Raw genomic sequence first — 23,963 nt, forward strand, 5'->3', positions numbered from 1 at the left:
TTAGGCTTTTTTAAATAACAGCCCGATATATTAACATAAGCTGAAGTGAATGTACAAAGCTGCAGATAAGATACAGTGTGATTAAATGATTTGCCCAGGACCACACACTTTGGTTAAATGGTGAAGCCGGGATGTGGACAATTTATGCAACTGACTTCCCAGGTTTAGTTGATATATATTTATTAAGGTTTTGCTTTGCATTTCATGTGCTTAAATAATGCTTTATAGCAATTCCTTGGAAGCAAACCACATTATCTAATAAACTACCCTTTCACAGTAAATCAACTATACACTATATACATTGTCATAGAAATATGTTGAGCAATAGAGTATGACTTTAATGTTATCCTCCCCATCCTGCCAAGTCACAATAGCATCATGTAGATTAATGTGAGCCTAACAAATCCCCCTTGGGTTTCAAAGCCATAGTAATTTCATAAAGCATGCAACATTATGCACCCTTCTCACTTCTGATCCTGAGTCCCTCCCCTCTCCTGCCCCTCCCATCAGTGCCTAATGGCTCATATTGAAATGCTCTGTTGACACAGAGCAACGCGAGAGCCCCTCTGCTGCACAAAGCTCCTTGGGACATTGTCAACACCTCTCCCGTTCTGAAAGGGTAAGGAATTACTCAGCACACATTGTCCGGCCAGCGGGACACCATTCCTGTTGGGCACCCTCATTGAGGTGCCTAACTGGAGAGGTGTCCCATTGACAAAAATCCTGGTCTTGCCCTACCTGCCTCCCCTCCCCCTGCTCGGTATGCCACTGTAAGGGGCTCCAAAGGAGGGGCACAGGCCCCGCCTGGACCCACCCTAGCAACACTACTGCCTGTAAATAACTCTCTCCATTTACACAAGCGTGTCCATTTCATCCAGCCAGGTGCTCTCCTCAGGGCCAACCGCCAACTTCCAATTGGAGGCAGTTTGTTGCATGCACAGCATGGCATCTCTGAACCGGCACCAACCACTTTTATGGTCACATTAGTGTCAAAAAGGGAGTTAAAACTCATACACAGCACCAAGCACCCAAAAAAAGTTATAATAATCACACACACACGTCATATTTCTCTTCAGACTCTGTCCTGGAATTCCCACGGTCCTGTGCAGCAAAGACATGCCGATCCCCCTAATTTCCAAATAAACTGGCAGAATCAGAAGTGGCATCACGGAAAATAACAGTCTTTCGTACTCTACGACATCATTGGTAGGGACATTAAAAAGAAGTTTCCAGGAGTAAGCCAAGAGTCAAATAACTTTGTGGTGTGCAATATATTACTAGTCACTACGATTAATATGCAGCAACTCTATATTATAGCAAGCAATGACAGAGGACTTTTTAAATAGCATAGCTGTAAAGTGAATCACTTCTAGGGACTCCTGCTTTTGGCAGGTAAGGCAGTGTGAGATTAAATGATTTCCCACATCCTGGATTCACCACTTGGAAAGTGTGTCATCCTGTGCAAGTATATGCGATGTAAGCGCTTCACCGCATATTTGACCAGCTTTTCATAGCAATGTCTTAAAACATACAAAACTCACATAGGAACCTAGCCTGACATTGTATACATTGTTATTTATTTATATAATGCACAAAACCCAGGGCTATCTAGGCGCTTTTACTTAAGAGATTGGTTCACATGACATTCATAGAGCCTAACCCCATGTTGCAGGGCGGCAACACACACAGATGCAAGAGTCAATTCAGTGGGCATAAACATGGAGCCAACCCCCATGTTGCAGGGCAGCAGCACACACAGAATGCAAGAGTCAATTCAGTGGGCATAAACATGGAACCTTACCCCACGATGCAGGGCGGCAGCAGCACACACAGAATGCAAGAGTCAATTCAGTGGGCATAAACATGGAACCTTACCCCACGATGCAGGGCGGCAGCACACACAGATGCAAGAGTCAATTCAGTGGGCAGTATCAGTATTACAGAAGGTACTTGCCCTGGAACGTCCGGGTAGTGCACAGGGAGTAGACAGGGGCCTTAGGTGATCAGGGCCAGCTCCCGCATCCCAGTTGCTCTCATTGGCTAATGACGGCCAGGGCAATAAATGGAAGGGGGGAGCCAGGCAAGCAGCACAAACAAGGCCAGGCAGAACGGCCATCTTGGAAGGGCCGAGGTGCAGAGAGGCACCAGACCAAAAAATTGTAATTTGTATTTTAAAAAAATGTCATTGCAGGATGGGAATCCTACAATCCTTTATGTGCACAAAATAAGCATAGATATCCGTGGTCAAGTGCAGCAGAAATCGTGCAGTAGGCACTATATGCACCACAAATCATCATAAGCTTACACCCTGGATTTACAGGCAATCTGGGAGATGGGAAGGCAAGCACTGGGAGGATAGCTTAGGGGCAATGTGCTCGCCTTGGAAGCAAGACGACACGGAGCAACACAGGTTCGATCCCCAGGTCCACGCTTAGAAACCTCTGGGTATTAAAAGGGTTATAAATAACCTATCATATCATATCAAAAAGGCTGCAGGAGTGGACATCAAGCTCCGGTGGTGGCAAGGTGGAGGGCAGAAGAAGAGTGAAATTTAGAAGCATGCTACAGAAGCAGGTCTATCAAAAACCTATTGCTTTATTTTCCCCATCCTGAAGAAAGATACAATAGCTGCCTGGAAAGGTATGCAAGCAAACACATGAATGTGGGTTTCAAAATTGGTCATAGTGAGAAAAAAAAAATGCAATGCAGTCTAAAGTCATCTGCTCGAGTCATTAGTTCACATGGCATGTAGTGTTATACTCGCCCCTCCCATTTACTGTAAGCCACCATTCCCACCTGGGCCATCAACCTCAATGTTTTTTACTGTCATACTTTGATGGCAGAAAGCAGAACCTCAGGGGGGTAAACACTATGCCCCCCCCTATACGACTTCACAAAAGTGTGAACTCTGAACTGGGAAGGATTTGGGCAGATGACCCTACTTCGGAGGAGCAAAGCTACAATTGTAACCCATCCGGACAGGCTGTGTGCTGGATGCAAAACACTGGACAGTTGGCCACACTACCTGACCTGCATGTTAGGCTACAATTTTAGCGTTCATGTTTTTCATGGGGTATCACACTTTGGGTTCAGGGCTACTCAGACGGGCGGCTGATCAGGTAGAGCTACATTTCAGGGGGAATGTGTAGATGGATCTGGGGCAACTGGTGGGCATCACGGTCTGATAGTTCTATCAATGGAATCATGGCAAACGCTGTTTCCCACTGCAGTGAGCCATAGAACAAGTGTGGTAACGAGGGTGTATACCCCAAACCCTCTCTCCAGCCTAGGACTGGCCTATAGGGAAATCGGTCAATGCCCGAAACAAAAATGCTAAATGGTACCGGGTGGTCCCTGTTTTTTGTCAAAGTGGGCCAATGCAGGCCAGGTTAATACATTACTTCACCACGTGGCTAGTAATTTTGACCAGTGTTACTGAATACATATTCTTTAAAATGCACATTTGCATCACGTTTTATCCAAAAACTTCCCCTTGGTCACCACTTAAGCGGTCTGTCACAAAAGGAATGAATTGCCATTTGCAACCCTGGGCCACTTTTTATTGGTGTCCGAGACAATCTTATGCCCTGTCCAACCCTCGTCGACTCTCGGGGGATGTCAGGGTTTTGGAAAATAGGGTTGTTAGGTCAGTGCGACATACTACTACTATCAAAAAGGCATGACACGACCAGGCCGTAGGCTAGCTTTTAGGCCGGAGGACAGCGTTGGGTGCGTCCAGCACGCGTATCTGCTCATTACACAGGGAGTTTAGGAGAAACATCTAGTGAATGGCGCCAGAAGAGCTCTCAAAACCAAAGCAAGGGGGGATTCTAGAAATCAAATTGTTGGTAATTCCCGATTTATACACAACCATGTGCCATTCTTTTCACTGGATTGGGCATCTTTTACCACCTAATCACCAGTAAGGGTGGGGCGTGGTGCGCAAGAAAACCATCCATTGCTTTTCTATGGTGTTACTTTGAGGGACAGACTGCACTAGCAAGAGGAGTGCCTGGACTCAAAAGCAGCAGGTGACCATGGGTGCCCCCACATCTTAAATGCTGTGAAGGAAAGGGCTCTCTGGAACAATAGGGGCACACAAGAAGTGTGGTCCTCTGTAACCTCATAGCTTATAGTAACTTTTCATTGTATGTTTGTATTGTATCACAAGCCACACATGCTTGATTGGGGATCATCCGTGGCCCATTGTCCGGGCCACACAGGCCAGGGCGGCGGAATGAGATCCACTCCAGCCCCACACATGCCGGGGTGCTGCCCAAACAAGCCACCGGCCCAGGCCAGCCCCAGAGGCTGAGCCCGCGGCGTATGAAGTGGAGATCTAGGAAGAGCTATGGGTGGCTGAGGCACTGCGAGCTGCCTGCGAGGAGACGTGCTGCGGCGGCGATGCTTCGCCTGTCCCGGCTAGATCATCTGAGGCCTGGCGATGTTTGCGACGGCAGCGGTGTGAGGGGTTGCAGAGGCAGAAGCAGCTACCAGAGCATACCCCGCACCGATGGCCTGGGGAGGGGGGAGTGAGAGAGGATGCTGTAAAGATCCCGAATGGGTACCTGGTACTTGAGGTGGGTGCAGTACTTGCTGATTGGGTGATTTAGGGGCTGATGGCCGGGCGAGAGGGGGCACACCTCCCAGAACCCCTTCGGATCAGGTTAGACCTGGGGTAAACAAAGTCGTGTTTATGGCCCTAATCCAGATGGGGAGGGGATGGGGGAAGAGGGAGAGCAAGCAGTGCTGACGGTCCTATTGGGGTTCCCTCTTGTGGGGGAATCGGGTGGGGTCTGTTGGTACTATAGAACCAGCTCCCGCGGTCTTCATGGAACATCGGCTGTGACATCATCCAAAAGCAACAGTCGCGGTCACAAGGGGGCCCTGGAGCTCAATGACAGATTATGCGACTCTGGTTCAGACTTGAGCAATTACGGACACGCTTGTACAGGCTACGGGACCAATGTTAAATTTTTCAGGGGTTTTGTCCACTAATTGTATGAAATATAATGAAGGCAGGGAAGGCAGCAATGGGTGACACCAGCAGAACCTCCCCATGGCTCTCCCAAGTCAAAAAGGTAATCTTCATAGAATAATTCTGGATTCATCTGGTGACTCCCTACGAGAGTCATCCATGGCTAGTTCATGGAGATCACCCAAAACCCTCCTGAAGTATGTGTATAAGCCAAAATATTTCAATGAGATGACTCTAGAGTTATCACAGAAACTACTCCAGGATGAGTTTGGATTACTTCCAGTGATCTTGTATTACTCCAGAATGACCCCCATGACAACTTCAGGATGGGTGGGGATTACGCCGGGATGACCGCCATGACGACTTGAGGGTGGGTGGGGATTACTCCAGGTTGCCCCCATGACAACTTCAGGATGAATGGGGATTACTCCAGGATGACCCAAAGACAAATCACTGCACTAAAATACACACTTTCAGTGACCTAAACAGAATCTGTTAAAGGTCTACCTGCATGAAAAGACTGCCAATCACTTCATGCAATATCACTATGAGCAGCTAACAATTAGTGCAACCATTCACAACACCCAAGAAAACACTAGCTGACTCCCCCACCCCCCATGCCCAACAGAAATCATAGACAACAGCACAAAACCATGTACCATTTACAAGTTGGCACCAACCCACAAATTCACCAAATCAAATATATGGTTTTACACACAAGAGCACTTTCATCATCAGTTTCACAGAGCAGCATGTGAGCTACAATTACATTAGTAGCAGGGGCTGTCGTAGCAACCAAACTCGGTTGTGGGGATGTTCCAATTCCATTATTTTTAAAGACCGTAATCTGAATGATTGAGCAGGTTTATGGGAACGTGGAGGTGTCACTTCACTGTCCAAACAGGCAAGACCGTCATGCTGTAACAAGGAGTTGAGAAGACGTGGTAATACTGTGACAAAACCTTTGTAGCAGACAATAGACTGTCACTTTATAGTCCAGTATTTTGTAGTTGTTGTGTAGCTACATCTTTGGGAACTGCAACATTCCACAGAGACATCTGCCGATTTAATGCTGTGTCATTCAATTGTCCAGGTGAAGTAACACAGGCTGTTTCTGAGGAAGGAACGTAGGAGGTATGAAGAACACTAGTCATCCCTGCCAAAAGACTTAGGTTTTCCAGCTTTTGTGACCATAACTGTGAACCATCATTAATAAATTTGGGAATAGTCGGTTTCCACCTATCAGCTTTTATAACATAATTCTTCTTTCTTTTTTTCACTGCATCTTCTTCTAGTAGTTCACACAACACTCAGTTTTCAGGCGCTTCCCAGATTCCACCTTGGTTTTTTTCCTGTGCCTTTCTTTTTGAAGCCTCAATTAGTGCTTCTGCATCACAATAGGTTTTATTATTTCGTCAAATGCTTTCTGTGTCTTAATACACCAATTCTTGGCTGCGGGTATGAAAAAGGCAAGTTAAAACTTAAAAATGTGATTCAACACAACAAACGTTCTGCTTGACCTGTACACGGGAGTACGTGACTCCCCTCAAGCGCAATCCTATCTGTCCCCATTGGTTTCATTTGTGCTTATTCTTGTGCTCCTTGACGCTTACCCTCCCTCCCGATGCAGCTCTCAGTCTACCTGCACACATACTCTGAACTGGACTAAGGTCCCCGAGGGCATTCAACCCATAGCGCTTTGCCAATAACATAAGAGAAATCATGCAGACTATCTATACTGTCGAGAGAGTTACTCAAGAGGAAAGAGATGCTGTAAAAGTGTGGTGGGCATTGTGCAGCACTCATCCGTATGTTTGATAAAAAAGGAATGCCTCCGCGTAGGGACATCAGATGTACCCTCCTCCACCAAACATCAAATTAACAACAACAAAAAAAAACATTGCTTACCTGGCGACTAGAAAAGCACTACAGCCTTGAAATACTTTTCTTCACGTATTTCTCTTCTACTTTCATCAAGACCATCTATCAGCCATTTACAATTAACTTCACCGGGAATTGGCAAAGGCTCAAATTCCCCATCCTTTCAAATACACAAGAGAATTGTCGCAATCGAAGAAAAGCACATTAAAGAGTGCCATGATTTGAGTTGCCTAAAAGAACAAACAAAAAAAGGTAAATTTAGTATTCTCCAAGTATTTGTGAAACGTGTCTGTACCCAAAACCATTAATTTATAGTGGGCTTGCTATGGATGTTCCTGCCTGATGTGCCCCTATTTGTGAGTGAACCGTCTGTTGGTTCTCGGTAACTTCCTCCAAGACATCCACCCATTGTGCTGGTCCCTAATAAAATTAGAGGTGGGTGTTCTGGAGAGGTAATACGTTCTTAACTGCAGAGCTCTTGTACCTAAATGCGGCAGAGTCATGTTGTGTATGTCCATTAAAAGACAAGCACCCATTTCAGTTTCTTAAACGTAAATATCAACCATAGAGAGGTCGAGCTTACAGACAGCAACATGTCCAAGAAATTATAGGGACCAGAAATAGGACGGTATGCAGGGACAGAACCCATGACCAAAGTCATTTATAGTGGGGGTGCGGGGTGGGACAAAATGTAACTACAAGTAAAAGTAATTACACCTTAGCAGGTATGCCTTTCCAGTGATCATGGTTTGAGCCAGGCACTATCCTCCAGAAGGGCTGCAATCTCCCCAACATAAGCATTGCTACTGTGCCATAAATTATGCACTACAGCTGAACTAGTGCAGCGCTCATGAGCAGTGGAAAAGTCCTGAAAAAAAGTAAACCAAGCCATGGGTAAAATTTTGCAGACACATGGTTTCTCACACATGTGCCACGGCCCGATACATTTAGATAGCTTATTACTTACAGGGTCAGACGCACCTATCTGAGGAATGCATGGACTTATTCATGTGGCCATTGTGAGGGCACTGGAACAGCAACAGTGTTAAAGCCAGAGAGGGGCAGCCAGAAGGAGCATTTATTCCCCGTTTGGCAAAGGTTTGAAAGCGATCAGACTGATCAGTAGAACAGTCATTGTTTGGAACTAGAAAGGGGAAGGGAAGAAATCACCTCAACCACGAAAATGGTGGCTCTTGTAAGCTGAACAGCTAGGGTGCCTTAAAGGCAGTCGGTGGAGGGCTTGAAGGATTATGGGGACTGCTTTTACTAGAAAATGTAAGCATTTACTAGAAAATATAAGCATTTGTTGCGGGGGAGGGAATGAACGAGCATGTACTGGTCCCATCACTAGAGACAAAAAAAACAAAAAGAAAATGAAGAAAAAAAACAACCATCATAAAAAGCATTCACACTAGATCATCATAAACAACGATCCAATGATCAAAAAAGAGATTTTCAAAATTAATGACAGTGAACACTAGCCCTGGCATGCATTTAATAAATAAGTTATAAAGTTTACATGCAAACCATCTTCAATTAACTTCTGAGGTGCAATGGTTGGAGAAAAAAATTTAAAAAATGCATTGAAGGGGCAATAAAAATCCTCCGGGATCCTCATCAACCTATATAGAGAATGTGACGTAAGTATAACTAGAACATGCAGTAATCCTGAGTCCCTAAAACTTACATTTGTATATATTAAATCATGTAGCGATTTCCCCAAAGCGTTGAACATAAACTAAATGTAGATTGGAGGAGAGCACAAGACATGGAGGGGAATTCGAACACTGTCCCCTGCGCCCAAAGGCTAGCACATCTAGCCCTACTGAAAAGGCAATGGAAATCTGGGGTAAACAAGCTCTCTACATATTCTTTAAATAAATAGCGTAAAAGCAATACAATAGCTCTGCCTCACGAGTATAGCATCCGTAACTTCCAGTAGTAAAAAATAAAATAAAAAAAAAACATTTCAAAAGCATTACAATACAAAAACTTTGAATGGCAGACCATTTGCTTTTTATGGGGTGGGGCAGCTTCACAGAACCCCTTTAGGGGTGCTTTGACCTTGAACTTGAGAACAGAGTACCTTTCCTGGACATGTTTCACATTACACAAATCTCAAACCGATGCACATACTGTAAACAATCTTCCCAAGCTTGAACAAGGTGGAACGGTAGGGGGAGGGGATTTCTTGGTATGCCCAGACTCTCCTTTAATGCCAATGCAGTTGCTGGACAATTAATGGATGCCACTTTTTTTTTAGTTGGCTGGTGTTCAATGACTTAAGTGAAAGCAATGATCAGGTTACGAGCAATGTTAAGACAAATAAAAAGATGGGGGGCAGCTTCCACTGTTGGTTAGAGTAGCCTTTTTTTTCCCTTTTAATTACAGCTTGGATGGCCATTATCTGCAACCATTCTCTGTGCACAGAATCACAACAGCAAATCTATTTTGGAGCTTGTATAATGTAAAGCCCAAAGCACGCTGTGCCACCAGAAGCAGGAAGGAATCAGAGTGCATTCATCAGGACATTTCAACCATCCCCGGCCTGAGACTACACCTGGCGGTGTGTGCAGGACACCCCGTACTACATAGCAGCTCAAACAGTCTGCCACACATTTCCTACAGCAACCTTTGACATGTAACACTTTGTTTCTTAAGTACAGCAATTTTGAGATTACTATCAATGCAGACACTTGCAAGTTGGACAGTGGCATACTGGAGAAGGGTGGGCCTGTCTTTCAGCAGCCAGCCTGTCACTATTGGGTTCAATCCAGCTTTGACCAATACTTAGTCTTTAAGGATGCATGTGCTGAGAATCCAATCTCGCAAAGGTACGAGGTGCTGAAAGGCAACAGTACATTGACTGCACATTGGATAAAGTTGGAAACTGCATTTTGCCAAGGACAATTTTTTGAATTGGCTCTCCAGACGGCGGTCACTTTGAAGCTCCATTAGTTCCTCCTGGAGGTGTATTGGGAGGTGGGCCCCCATGTCTGCTAGGAAAGGCTGAACCACCCAGTCATTGATGTAACAATTGTCATCTGGAAAGTACTTATAGACTGGGTCTCAGATGATTTTCTATTAGTTCAGCAACACATGAAAGATCATACTCCGTCTCCTCAAGAGCATCTGCCAATAATGGAAACACATTGGTAACACCGACATCAACCCTCCTCCTCCAAAGCTCCAGCTTCTTCTTAAATGCATATATTTTTGCGTTCATGGCCAATTATGTGGTTTCTGTGCCTTGCAGGCAGAGGTTTCGAAAATGTAGTTTTTCAAAGATGTCGCGATAGTAAGTTAACAGTTCAAGCCAGCATGAATCACATAGTCTGGTATGAAACCAGGAGAAAGTGTCTCACTTTGTTGTGGAATTCATAAACACGATTTAAAACCTTTCCCCTGAAGCACCACCTGACCTCTGTGTGAAACAACAAAGCATCATGTTCACCTCCTATTTCTGCACATAATGTGGCAATCGGACGGGCTCTTCTGGGATGCATCTTAATAAAATGTACAATCTTTACAACAGAAGTCGGCACCTCAGAGTTAATTCCCCATATTGCGCACAGGCAAAGCTTCCCAGTGTATGATGCAGTGTGTCCACAATATATGTGGAGCTACTGCCAAAACTTTTGCACCATTCATGCAAATATCAACACACGCCTCTGTTAGGCAAAGTTTGAATGCAGTACCCTCTGGGAACACTACAAACAACTATGACTACAGGTATAGGCAACCCAACTTTTGGTATAAGCTTGTACTACACAGTTTTGGTAGCATGTTGAGCAGCCAGGCTTATCTCAAGAGGGGAAATGTGAGCTGTTACGAAGTTACAAAGATTCACAGTTACAGGTATTCAAATAAACTCTAACACTCAAGGTTTCATACATAAACAATTATTAATTGGTCAGTCAGTTATAAAGCCTTCTTTAGACGGGAGCAATATAATATTAACACATAAATACACTTCAATACTGTACACTCGGAGTTTCTGAATCAGACAGGACCCTTTTGGGATGGCCCATAGACACAACCTACACCCACAGGTGACTTTCGTAACAAGGGTGCTGGGGACATTAATATCTTACTGTTGGTATTCAGAAAACGCTTAAAGGTTTGTAAAAGGCAAAGGTTATTAGAACAAAAGAAATCACAAATATTCTTAAGCAGAGCAAAACACTTTTAGATCCTCGTAGAAGAGTCATTCAATTCAATAGGCTAAGCCAAAGTCATGGACAAAATTCTTTGTATAGGATGCAGCACTTCTGGTAAATAAATGGAAAAGTCTTTGCACAAGTTCTTAGGAGTCTTTGAAGAAAAGAAGAATCAAATGTAGGGCCACAAGCTGATTAGACTTGAGAGTTGTGGAAGTTACAAGCACTTCTACAGCAAGAGGTAAGTTCTTAGACTTGTTTTACAGTACCTTAGCAATGAAGAAAAGATGCAGCTGATGACTTCTGTTCTTGTGCAGCTCTCACTGTTCTTGGGCCTCAGTCATGGGAACAAGAGGGAGGACGTCAGGGGACTCCTGCAATGCACTGGAACGGTCAAAGCTTGCAACCGGCAAACTTCACTTTCAGTGGCTGTTTTGCGTTTCAGCTCGTCGCGGCTACCGCAAATAACGCAGTTCCTGGCTGTTGAGGTGGGCTTTTCTTGCTTCTGGGGGTCCCGCACTCGAGGGGGCTCAGGCTTAGTCAGTCCTGCTTCTTGGGAGTCCGGAGGATCTTCCAAAATCTCTAGGCCAGCTTAAAAGCAACACACACAATCTGGTGTTCCTCTCCCTGGCTATTCGGTTTCCAGCAGCACTATGTGGAAATTCAACCAGGTCCGAGATGGATGTCCAGGTGGCTTACTTTGGAGTTGATTGGTCCCACCAAGAAGTCATCCTTGCAGGGGCTTCTCTGTCGATGCAAAGTTGGCATTGTAGCAGGGCTTCACCGGGCAAACCAACAGTCCAGGAGTTGCAGCAGGAGTCCTCTTCAAGCTCTTCTTCGGTTCCTTCGTCCAGTGGTCGACTCTGCCTTCCAAGCCAAAAAGCCTGGTCTTTTATGCAGGTTTCCCCCATTCATTCTAGCATAGCTGTCAGTCACCCAGCAGGGTGGCTGTCGTTGCCGGACAGTCAGCCAGCCAATCACCACAGAGTGCATTTGGGTCTTCTAGGAGACTAAACACAGGGAGTTTCGGGCACCTCCCTGCCCTCACTTCCTGCCTTCCCCAGACTGGAGCCAGAGGCGGGCTTCACTCCTGAATCCCACCAAAGTCGAAATGAACAAAGAGACCAAACTTGGTTTGGCCCGCAGAGAAAATCTCTAGAAGGACCTTACACAAAGAAATGGTGAAAAAAGAAGGCCGGGGACCATTTTATCAAAGATGGATCTGCGCCATTTTGAAAAAGATGGCTCCCGCCGTTGCTTTACTGGAGCCACGAGCACAGCCCGCAGTAACTGCAAACCATGATAGTTCGAACGAAAACACTGCCACCAGCCATTCAGTGAGGAAAAGGTAACATAAAAATGTTACATGAGGGCTACGCACAGGGGACACTAAGTAACCCCTCCAGCACGCTATTGGAAGATAGTGTGTGCTGGGTCTAGAAAGTTACAATGTTAAGTAAAGTCAATTTAACTTTGCTGCTCTGGGAAACGAGTTTATCCCAGAGAAGGTATTTAAACCTTCGGGGAAATCTGGAAGACTGCCCTGCGTCACTGCACTGAAGGTGCTTTGTGACACAATGTAAAAGATGATGCCTATGGAGTATGGAGTTTGTCAGACTCCACAACCAAAAGAAACACAGAGGTCAAATTCACATCAAAATACATGAGAGTGGAAAAAAGGCTCACACTCCAGGTTAAAAAAATCAAGTCCTCAAATTCCAGCAAAGTTGCTGGGGGTCTCTAAGGTGAAGGGTATTAGCACAATTTTGAGAATTCTCCCTAACAGCCTCCCACTTTAGGCAGTGGGAACTTGGGAGGTAGTTCACAATGTCAAAGACTACAGATGCAGTTGCTCTGCCCGGAATTGGTTTACAAAATAAGAAATCCTCCAATATTTCTTTTCCATGACAGTACCTCACATACGCAATCAAATGCGCTTTTGAAATGTCAGTGGCCTCATCCAACTGTAGGGCAAACTGACTGTGTTTCAAGCACAATATCAATTCTTTACCGATATCAGAGGACAGGTCAGTGATGCGGCAGAAAAATTGTGGGTCAGGCATAGGGATACTTTTGCATTTCTCTGCTGTCCCTGTCACCAAGCATTACCCGGTTGACAGCAGGAATTGTTGGCAGAATTACTTTCTCAGCATCTGTAAAAGGCTTTTTGTTTTTGGCCAGATAATGTGTTAAGAAGCTTCCAGAGCTTTTGCAGGTACTGAGACCACATTTTTAACAGTGTCTTTTTGCTTTTTTATGCCATTCAGCTGCCGTACAATGAAATCTCTGGTCTTTTCGGAATGTTCTGTTTCAAAATGCTGCCTAATTGTGTTAGCTTCAGGCTATCATTTGCTAATGTAGCGCCACAGACCACACACTGCGGCTTAACTTCTCCAACTGCGATCCATGTGAACCCAAAGTCCAAATAAGAGACATCATATTTCCGTGCTTTTGCATTTCTTTGGTCTGTTTCCACCTTCCCATTCTGCTTTTCGTTTGCGATTCCTACCATCTATGGGCACTAGGAAACTATCCAGTTCCATGTGATATTTCTGCATTTTAAAATCCAAACACAAAAAGACCGTTTTTTCAGCTGGTTTTGTGTTGGCTTTAAAATGCGGAAATATCACATACTGCCCCCCTCCTCTCCCACACGCTCATTCACCCGTTAATCGGGCGGGGCTTAATCCCCCAATTTCTCCCCCCACCACCTGCATCAACACACGCATCCTCCCCACACATACCCACATAGACAAACATATGCACACATACATACAGTCCAAAACTCACCTCTGCCTCGTGCGATGACTACTCTGGGGCTCACAGAGCCCCTGTGCGCACACGTGTGAAGCAGGGGTTTCGCAAGTATGATAGTTCAATTTAGAATACTATTCCGTACGGTCACGGAGCGGTCTTTCAAAATCAACCTTTTTTCCCACCCCATCAGTACAGTCAAAAAGATCTTTTCACTTTGTACCAATGATTCATCTACAAAAAGAGCCTGAATCTATGAAAACGTTGCAAACCTTGTGTATATCAAGTTATGGTTTTTAAAAACCATTTCAAGTTTTCGATAATTAAAAATACCTAAAATAAAATGTAAAAATAGATTTAAAACGACAAAGACATGCAAAGACTCAAAAGGAACCATGTGACCAGCTTGTGGGTAAAAACCCTCGCAGAAATGGTTCAGAAATAATGGTTGGATTAAAAAGAAAACACCACATTGATGCAAGTCTCAGAAGACTCCCTGTTCAGATCGTGAAGTCATAGCTCAAATTCTTTTTTTTAAGTGGGGCCCTGGACTAGGCCACAGATTGGTGGCGAAAACCACACCTGGATACACATTGCACAGGGCCGATATAAACCTTCAGCACTTCCACTCAACCAATGGTACATAAGGAAAAGAAATCCTTACCTGCCTGGATCAAATGCTTCACTGGATTTTCCTTGCTGGGACACAGGTGGTTAGGTTGATACACTGATGCCTGTAGCGATGCTGCTGCAACGAAAACAAAACCGTTAAGTCAAGGATACATGGGTCTACCTGAGACTTCAAAATTAAGATTAGATGTGCAGGGATTAAAACCAGCTCTTGGATGTTAGACATCAGCTAATAAGCAGAGAGTACATAGTGCACTGTAAATGCAACTCCCGCATGAGACATGAACTTTCAGTACAGACCCAAACTGGACATGAGAAAGGAACAGCCTCAAAAATAGGTTTGACATCCCCGATTGTGACTCCTAACTATACCTTTAAAATTCCCCCACCATCACGCACAGCAAAATAGTCTTTAAAATAAGTATTCTTACCGTCGGCAGGTCCTACTACAGAGGTCAGGATTTTTTATGATGCCACTGCTGCTGGGGACTTTGCTGTCCTAGATAGGATGATAGAGCCAATTTGTGTTTCTGCAATTGAAAAAGTAAAATAAAAAAATGATAGACGTACCAGATTTGCGCGCTACAATCTGCCAGTCAGCGCACAACCTCCCCTGCACACAAAAAGGGACCTAGGGTGCAGGGTCCTGCTGGGAAATCTCCAAAGTTCCCTATAGGCCAGTCCCCCCCCAGCTGGCAGAGAGAACAGAGAGCAGTCAGAGCACATACCTCAAAACGTGACTCACTGAGTCACAGAGACAAAAAAATGATATAACAGCTGGTTTTACTTTATCCCTGCCTAGAATAGTTGAGACGTCCTGCCTGCTGGCATTCCAATCATTCATCTACATATCTTACATAGAATCCAACACGGTAGTGCTTAACCCACCGAGCTAACTTTCGGAAACGTCGAGTAATAGCCATTTCGCTTTTACTGCAGCTCGGTCTGCTGCGGCCGCCGTACCAGACACAAGGGCCCCTGGCTTCTCTGTAACATATGGTAACCCATGCAGGCGAAGGCCTGGCACCCACAGCAGGAAGATATCCATGAATTCCACTTGAAACCTATGGCAGTGGTGCACCCAAAGTACTGTAGGTAATGCAGTAATTTTAGTACATCAAGGGATGCATAGACTCGCTCTATAGTAGATGGCTACCTGGGTAGCTCAGCCAGTTGACAGACCGTTACTGAGACGTTCTATATGCAAAATATAATTACATGTATGGATATATTGTTCTTGTGTCTTTTAGTGTGTTTAAGGTTAAATGTAACCAAAAGAATTAAAAGAAATATACATGTATGCAAAACTTGTTAATCGAATGACTTTTTGCAATTACTTATAAAAAAGGAAGTGCTATAAAATGTGTTGGCCAGGGGATTGGTTGGGCTGGGCAATGGGTTGGGGTATTTCTGCCTCTGTAGTGACCCATGAGCACACCCATGAACCCAGTTTAATTTCCTAATAACTGCTGCCAGCACAACGGAGGCATTTATTTGCGATTAACTAGTTTGATAAACATAACCTCTTTATAAATATAACCTCTGATAAAACACAAAGCAAGGGGCACACAAATTGTGGTGCTTCGACAAAAAAACAAAAAAAAAACATTTCTAAGAAAATTAAGGAATGCAAGTTTCAGCAGCATTTTTGAGTTTGGAAATGACTTTTTTCCTATGAATGTGTAAAATGTCCATTTGAACAACAATAATATGTAGAATGCCTCCTTTCAACAGTGATCTCTCCCCGCCACAGTGATGTTCATGGCCCATTGATTCCCGTGGTGTCCCTTTCAGGACAGAAGAAAACAAACGAGGTGAGCAAACACAGCCAGGAAATGCACTAGTGACAGCTGAGGAAAGGAGCACCGTGAATATGTCACTGAGCCCCCAGCTTCCCTCTGCGAAGCTGTGGGCTTGGTAAAACCTGGTCATGGCTGAGACAGGCCGGGTCCCGAGATCCGGCCAGACATCTGATGCCAGTTTTTATGACCCGGCCTTAACCGTCCCATGGACCAGAGGGGTGACGAGGTAGAGGGGCAGCCATAGCAGGGGGGGTGCAGTATTGTAGGAAATACGGCTCCCCCACGACAGACTGCTGGAGCCCTGCAATCTGCCATGGGGGAGCCGGATATCATACAACGGCAATGCATGCTGCGTCCTCGCTCACCTCCTCTCCCCTGTGGCTCCCAAGGTGGGGGCACAGAGGTGGGGGGGACACACGCAGGGGGAGCAGCATTGCATTGATCCGCCCTCCCTGCTCGCCTCCTCTCCCCACGCGTTTGCCTTTGTGGGTCAACTGTGGAAGAAGACAGCAGAGGAACGGAAAGGCCTGAAATGCTCACTTCACGGCCCCCCCCCCCCAACTGTGGTGTGGGGGGTGACCCGAGAAGTAGAATCCCTTACCAGGCAAGAAGATGCTGGCGGCACCAGCAGGAAGCAACAACGCAGCCTGGACAGGTGATCCAAATGCAGGAAAGTGCACATCCAGGATGCGTTTATTTCCTGTTTCGTGGCCACGCCCCCATCATGTTGAACTAACTGCATGTATATGGGGGGCCAGTGGCTTGCCATTCACAGTTATGTGAGGCACATAAAAAGAAAGTATTTTCTCTTTTCTCGCCGTCCTGGATCACGCACCCCTCCCACCCACAGTTTGAAGACCTCTGCCTACAGTGTGGCTAGTTTTAAGGCAAAATACTCAATAATTGTTATCTTGCTGGCAAGACTATGTAGGAGTCTGCATTTTTACTGTATACTAGCGTAGTATACATGAACATGCAGGCATCTAGTCAGTGAGACGAAGCAGGGAAATGAAGGAACACTGGCCTATACAGACGGACAGCAGATGAAATTCCCTCAAAGGGGGCGGGGGGGCCGAGGGAATCATGAAAGACATCTCGTAAAGGCAGTAAACAGGGACGCCATTTGGGGGTCGCCAGGAGTCGCAACTACGACCCCTGGGGGACACAGTTGCAACTCCTGGGGAATCCCATGCAAACCCAACTTTGAGATCACTTTTTATTAAGCTAAAATAAAATCAGGGTGTTCCTGGTGTTGAGGGCCCTCCTGCGGCACAGAGGGCCCCACCACACCAGGTCTGGTGGGTCCCTGGCCCAGTCCTCACCCATCAGGATGAAGGCTGGGCCGGGGGGCGGCACTCAGTAGGGGTTGGAGTTGACCGTGACATGTGGCACATGTCACGTTCAGCTCGAACCCCTTCTCCCGCCGTGCAGCTCACATACAGGAATCAGGAAGCTGTAAGAGCTTCCTGGTTCGTGTTTGTGAACAGCACGGAGGAGCCGAGGGGGCCTGAAAGGTCGGACCGAAGCTGCAAGAAAAAAAGGCGGCTTTGTGTGTTTTGCACGTGTGAAGTGCGTGTAAATTGTATGCATGGGAATGGTGGGTGAATGAGAAGTGATGTGATGTGTGTTTTTTAATGTTCTGGGTGGGTGGGTGTGTGCTTTTGTTGCGATTTCAATGAGTGGATGTAAGAGAAGGTGTGAGTGACTGGTGGTGAATCAGAAGTGATTGTCTTTTTGAATGTTCTGGGTGGGTGGGTGGATGTGTGTGTGCGCCTTTGATGAGAATGCAATGAGTGGATGTAAGAGAAGGTGTGAGTGAGTGACTGAAATGGCGTGATGTGCATTTCTGAATGTTCTGGGTGGGTGTACACCTGTGTAGAGAATGCAATGAGTAGATGGGTGCGTGCCTGTGTAGAGAATGCAATGAGTGCATGTAAGAGAATGTGTGTGTGAGTTACTAGTGGATGAATGAGTTTGAATACGATGGGTGTGTTTTTGAATGTTCTGGTGGGTGGGTATGCGCCTGTGTAGAGAATGCAATCAGTGCATGTAAGAGAAGGCATGAGTGACTGGTGGGTGAATGAGCATACATGCGGTGGGTGTGTTTTAATGCTCTGGGGGTTGGTGTGTGCCTGTGTGGTGAATCCAGCGAGTGAGTGAGCGCAAGAGGAGATTTATCGGGGGGTGAAAGAAGATGCATGTGTTGCCAAGGCCCTGGGAGACTGGGGATCACTGGAGCATTTTTGCTGCATCCTTTATTGACTTCACATGTTTTACTGGTATTTTTGGTCAAGTTCATGTGTGCCATTCCCTGGCGAGACTGGCATTTTGGTGCTGTCGGTCTAGCCATTGCTTACTGTGGCATGACATTTATTACTAAGCATCTTTAAAAAAGCAAGCATGATAAGTACGGTTACCTCGCTAGACTGTAGCGGCCTATATATTCTTCACTGTAGCATGACTTTCTATTAATTGAGCATCTATGGTGAATCAAGCAAGGTAAGTGTCGTTATGGGTCTAGACTGGCTTACATTGGAACCAGTTTGGACAGTTTTTCCTTTTGTGACATGTCCCTTTTAATGGCCAAACCAACGGGAGTATGTACTTACATAGGAGTACTGGCATATATTGGCAGAGCCAGTTTTGTGCCCAGTGCCAGTAATGAAGCTATAGAAAAACAACTTAAAGCGAACATAAGTATGGTCTTATATGGGAATACCAGCATATATATGGGTGGAACCAGCATGGAAATGTATGGGCACAGCCAGCATACAAATGTTTTTTATACTGGCATATATTGCCGAGAGCAGAATGATAACGCATTGGGAAATGCCCTGTGCACTTTTGTTGACTTGCAGCTAGTCCACTTTTTTCCTGATTTACCCTACACCTACGAAACAGATTTTTGGCCTTTTAGCCAAATTCTTCCAGAAAGAGTGCTGTCTAATGCACCATTTTAACCCATTATTCAAAACATTTACTCTGGGGAGGGAGAAGAATCCCCCCCGCCCCCAACCCTTTTTCGTTAGTTCGGGCTCCCTCGCTATGCTCAGTCGTAATCACATACGTGTGGCAAATATTTACACCCTCCAAAAAAACAACTCGCCAGCCACCACTGGTGGCTGGTATATTTGTGGACGAGGCAATGCCCCCTTCTCTCTATACGTTATGTTAAAAATGTAAGCTTTGATTGAAAAACATATTTACTTCTTTCACTTGCAGTAGTGCATGCCCGTGCAGCAGAATAATCATCATGGAAATTGTGCACATGTGGTGGTTAGAATCGGCCTGAGGTGTGGTGTGCCATGTGCTTTGTTAAGGAGCTTTTGGGGGGGTGGGAGGGAGGGGTGCACGGCATGGCTCGCATGGGACCTGCCAAATTTTGTGCTACGCCATTGGGTCTGACAAAGGTGTGCAGTGCGCGCCTTGAAGTCTGCCAGTGAGTCCCAGGGTGAGAAGCAACTTGTGGTGCTTCTTAATTTTAAATAACTGTGTGGTGCTATGAATTTGTGTGTGCAGCAATGATATTACATTAAAAGGCTTTTTTTATCCTCTCGCACCCAGTATTACGGTTAAGATAATAAAAACTATGGGGGAGTGTATTAGGTATATTGAAAGAACTTTTCCCAGGTATTATACTCCAGCAAAGAAGGTGCACTCCACTCTGTTCACGCAGACCAATCTAATAGGTTTCTTCTATCGTAGTGATAGCTGAATCATATTTACATCTATGACCAGTGAATTTTGTTGATACTAAATCGTGGTCAATAACATTTTCTGGCCTTGCTCGTGCAGCATTTTTCTCCTGGTTAACCAGCAGCACATGGCTCCCCAGGTGCTTTTTTGGCTTTTGTAACACAGCAACACCACAGATAACGCTTCTGTATCCATTGATCTAAAGATGTTTCATACACCAGCTGTAGCCAGCGTTACAGATTTCGGTTACCCCGTTAGAAATACTGCATTATGTATGTTTTACATATACAACCAACGTCAAATCTGGAAAAAGGCATTCCCCAAATGTGTAATCGTGGACAAATCATGCCTCCCTCTGTGCCTCGGTTCTTATATATGATAGCACCTGCAAACACTGGTGCTAGATGCATCTAAAAAAATCTGAAGGTAGTTTGCCTCCTGTGATGTCATCAGGAGGTCAGGGGTTGTGTGATGTCACTTCTGCTACACCTGGCATTTTGGTGAAATGACATCCCTGTCAGTAAAGTTACAGTAATCATGCCAAGGGAACTTCATGACGTCGTAGACCCCCCCCCCCCTCTCTTCATCCAGAGCCCCGGGTTGCTGCAGCACTCATGTTATGTTAATAGTTCTTATAAAGCGCACGGTCACCCAAATGCATCATGGCGCTAAACACAGATAGAGACAGCCCCATGAAGACAGCCCCATGAAGATTAAAAATAAGTAGGTTTTGACCCGCCTTCTAAACTCTAAGAAGTTGGGGGTTTTCTTGATGGAAATTGGGAGATTATTGCACAGAACTGCTGCAGCAATGGAAAAAGCTTGGCCGCCAACCCGATACCTATTGTGCCTTTGCACAACAAGTTGTTCGGCAGTGGCTGAACGGAGGTTGCGGGCGGGGTGATAGCGCATAAACTTGGCTTGGAGGTATTCCGCTCCCCGATTATGGAGGGCACGATGCACATTACACAGAGCTTTAAATTATACCCGTTGGGCCACTGGTAGACAGTGCAGAGTCCGTAGCACAGGGGAGATGCGAGCTCCAACAGGAGTGCCCGTAGCTACCCTAGCGGCTAAATTCTGCAGCCAATGCAACCGTTTGATCAAGCCCTTGGGTTGGGCTGGATACAAGCAGTTGCAGTAGTCTTTCGTGATAGAAGCATGGTTGCTACCATTGGAGGGTGCAATGGGGCCGTAATCAGTGGTAGTACCCTCCCCAGAATTTTCAGTTGGAAATGACCAGCCTGACAGACTGCAGAGAATTGTTGGTCCATAAACAATGATGCAGATAGCACCAAACCCAAGATTTTCACTTTCTTAACCGGGATCGGTAGGTGTCCCAGGGAGGAGGGCCAAAATGAGGACACCCAGAGTGTGGGATTAGGGGGATAACCCACCACCATCACCTCAGTCTTCTCACCATTAAATTTGAGCCAATTGTGGTTCATCCAATTTGCAACAGCTGTCAGGCACTCCCGCAGGAACGACGACACTTCAGACTGATCTAGATCTAATCTGATCAGTATCTGGGTGTCGTCAGCGTAGGAGTAGCAACTGATGCTGAGGGAGCGGATGAGACACACAAGGGCCCAAATGTAGATGTTAAACAAAATAGGCGACAGGGAGGAGCCCTGTGGCACTCCACAGCTGAGGTGACAAGCAGCAGAAAGAAAAGGGGGCATCGAGAGAGTCGGAGTACGATCCGCAAGGAACGATCTGAACCATGCTAGCAGCTACCCTGATATACCAAACTGGGCAAGACGAGATAGCTGGATGGAGTGGTCGACCTCTCAGGGCACCCACTCCAACCGCATCCACCAGCCTGGTCATGTCGTCCAGGATGGCGACCAGAACACTCTCCGTGCCTCGACCAGGATGGACTGAACCGGGTCCAGAATGTTAGTAGATTCTAAAAAGGTAGATAGAGGAGACACCAGTGACTCTAGAAGTTTAGCCAGAAAGGGGAGAAGTGAAATAGGGCGAGAATTAGATAGAGTGGTAGGGTCCAAGGTAGGTTTCTTCAAGAGAGGGATCACCCTAGAAGACTTCAGTTCCTGTGGGACAGACACTGTTTGAAGAGTCATTTATAGCTTTAGTAATCTCCAATAACAAATTAGGAGCAATATCTTTCATAACCCGTAAGGGGATAGCATCCGTGGGGGAACAGGACTTAATTTTTTCGATAGCCATCAGGACAGTTTCCTCTGCATAAGTCCAGAAGGTGGCCCAAACGTTAGCAGTAGTAGGATCAGAGGCAGTGAGAGAAGGGACGGTGATGTCTATAGGCCCTACCGCTGTCACTGTCAAAGAGATGTTTTGCCTAATAGTATCAATCTTAGAAATAAAGAAATGAGATAGGGCATCACAGAGTTCTTGGGTAGGTGTGACAGTAGGGTTAAGTCTCTCCACTGATGCAAGATCCTGGACAGCAGCGAACATGGAGAGGGAGAATTCAATAGTGATGGTGAAATGTACCATTTTAGCAGCTTTGATTTTGGCCGAGTAGGTAGCAGAGTGTATTTTATATTGGATTTTAAGAGTGGGATCATATGTTTTACGTCACTTACGTTTCCGACTGACGTCGTTTGAGGCGTTCTTCTATCAAGAGATCAATGAACCACAATTCAGGTGGCAGTCTGCGTGGTTGGATCAATCGAAGAGGGGCAACCGTGTCAGCCACCTCGAGAAATACCTTGGATAGAGAGGACAGTGACACTGCGGACTCACAGCTGCATTTGGCTTGGATCAAAACAGCCAAGCTTGAGGTGTCCACAGCACGCCAGGAGCACTGCCAGATTTTCTCTAAAGGAATTTTAACGGGGTTGCCTATACCTTCCAGTCTACAGGAGATCAGGAAGTGGTCAGACCAAATGATGGGTTCGATAGACTTAAGTGTTACAAAGGGATCATCCCCCGCTCCAGTGGTGCAGGAGGGCTCGGCAGCCCCGAAGGCATCCAAGCCTGCGTGAGCCTGTGCAGCAGTGCAGAAAAAAGAAGCAAGCATGCGTTAAAAATGGGATCGAAATGAGGCTTAGTTTCCAACTGGGCGAGTTCATTGTTCTAACAATGAAAGCTCTGTGTTGCGTAGATACGGCATAACTCTCAACTCAACTGCTTTTGGCGGGTGTCATCCGCCAAAAGCAACCACACACCCGCCAGCTCCTGTGTTTTACCCGTCTCGGAGCCGCGAGACTCGGTATAAAATTAATTATAATTGTTCTTTAGTAAGAAACACGGGCTGGGGTTCAAACCTGTGTTGTGCTGCTTTGTCTTGCTTCCAAGCCAAACGCATTGCCCCTAGGCTTTCCTTCCTTCCCAATACTTCGCACAGGTCGCAGTCTCACTAAATGAGCCAGCGCAGCAGGCTCTGGGTACAAAAGTAAGCCAAAGGGAAATGTAGAAAACAGCCACAGAGACTCAAGTTTACCGATTCAGCACTGATAAGCTTCCACTTTGTATGTTTTGTTGATTTAGCCTGATGTGAGACAGTAGATTTCAGTTTATAAATACGAGATTAATTTGCAACAAAAACGTCACACTCCTTACAATCAGGTACCTCACTTGCCAATCCCCCTACACACCCATTCACTTCAATGGACTCTCGCCCAGCCCAAAAAACAAAAAAACGGGTCGTTATCACCAGTCTTGGTGACAAAAAAGGTTGAGCACTATGGATAAGAGTGAAGACCGATGGCGAATAATCCGACTTGCTGCTGGCAGCCGAATTTGGAAAAAACACCTGCCGTCAAATTCCCTCGGCGTGCAAGGCACCGCCATAAATCACTTCTGTTTGGGGACGGAAGGAGCTGGGGGTCTTACCAGCCAAGAAAACACATAAACATCCTCTGATGCTGCAATCAAAATAGGAAAAACAAACCCAACGGCACCTAAATATATCTGGCGCTTGGAAACACTTGCGAGATGTATATGCGCCTTATAAATACACAATAACAAATAAATACATGCCCATACACGGCATAAAGTGCTACTTCCTCCATGATTCACTTCCTAAGCACGTAGACGTCCTACTTGTAAACGTCAGGACAACTAACAGCAATACGT

At 45.7% G+C, this 23,963-nt stretch overlaps 1 long non-coding RNA gene across 2 annotated transcripts; it reads right to left on the minus strand.

Moving 5' to 3' along the window:
* Positions 1-1,555: 1,555 nt before the first annotated feature.
* LOC138582961 (uncharacterized) lies at positions 1,556-23,926 on the minus strand. 2 transcript variants are annotated; one of them, XR_011305115.1, is made up of 5 exons: positions 23,874-23,926; positions 14,835-14,933; positions 14,438-14,518; positions 6,887-7,089; positions 1,556-6,430 (listed from the first exon to the last, which is right to left on the minus strand). It is a non-coding gene; the product is annotated as an uncharacterized lncRNA (long non-coding RNA). The 2 variants fall into 2 exon arrangements; XR_011305114.1 differs by having other exon boundaries at positions 14,438-14,521.
* Between the last annotated feature and the right edge of the window lie 37 nt (positions 23,927-23,963).

The sequence above is a fragment of the Ambystoma mexicanum genome, chromosome 3q (assembly GCF_040938575.1).
Source record: "Ambystoma mexicanum isolate Mex_15411 chromosome 3q, UKY_AmexF1_1, whole genome shotgun sequence".
Lineage (NCBI taxonomy): Eukaryota > Metazoa > Chordata > Amphibia > Caudata > Ambystomatidae > Ambystoma > Ambystoma mexicanum.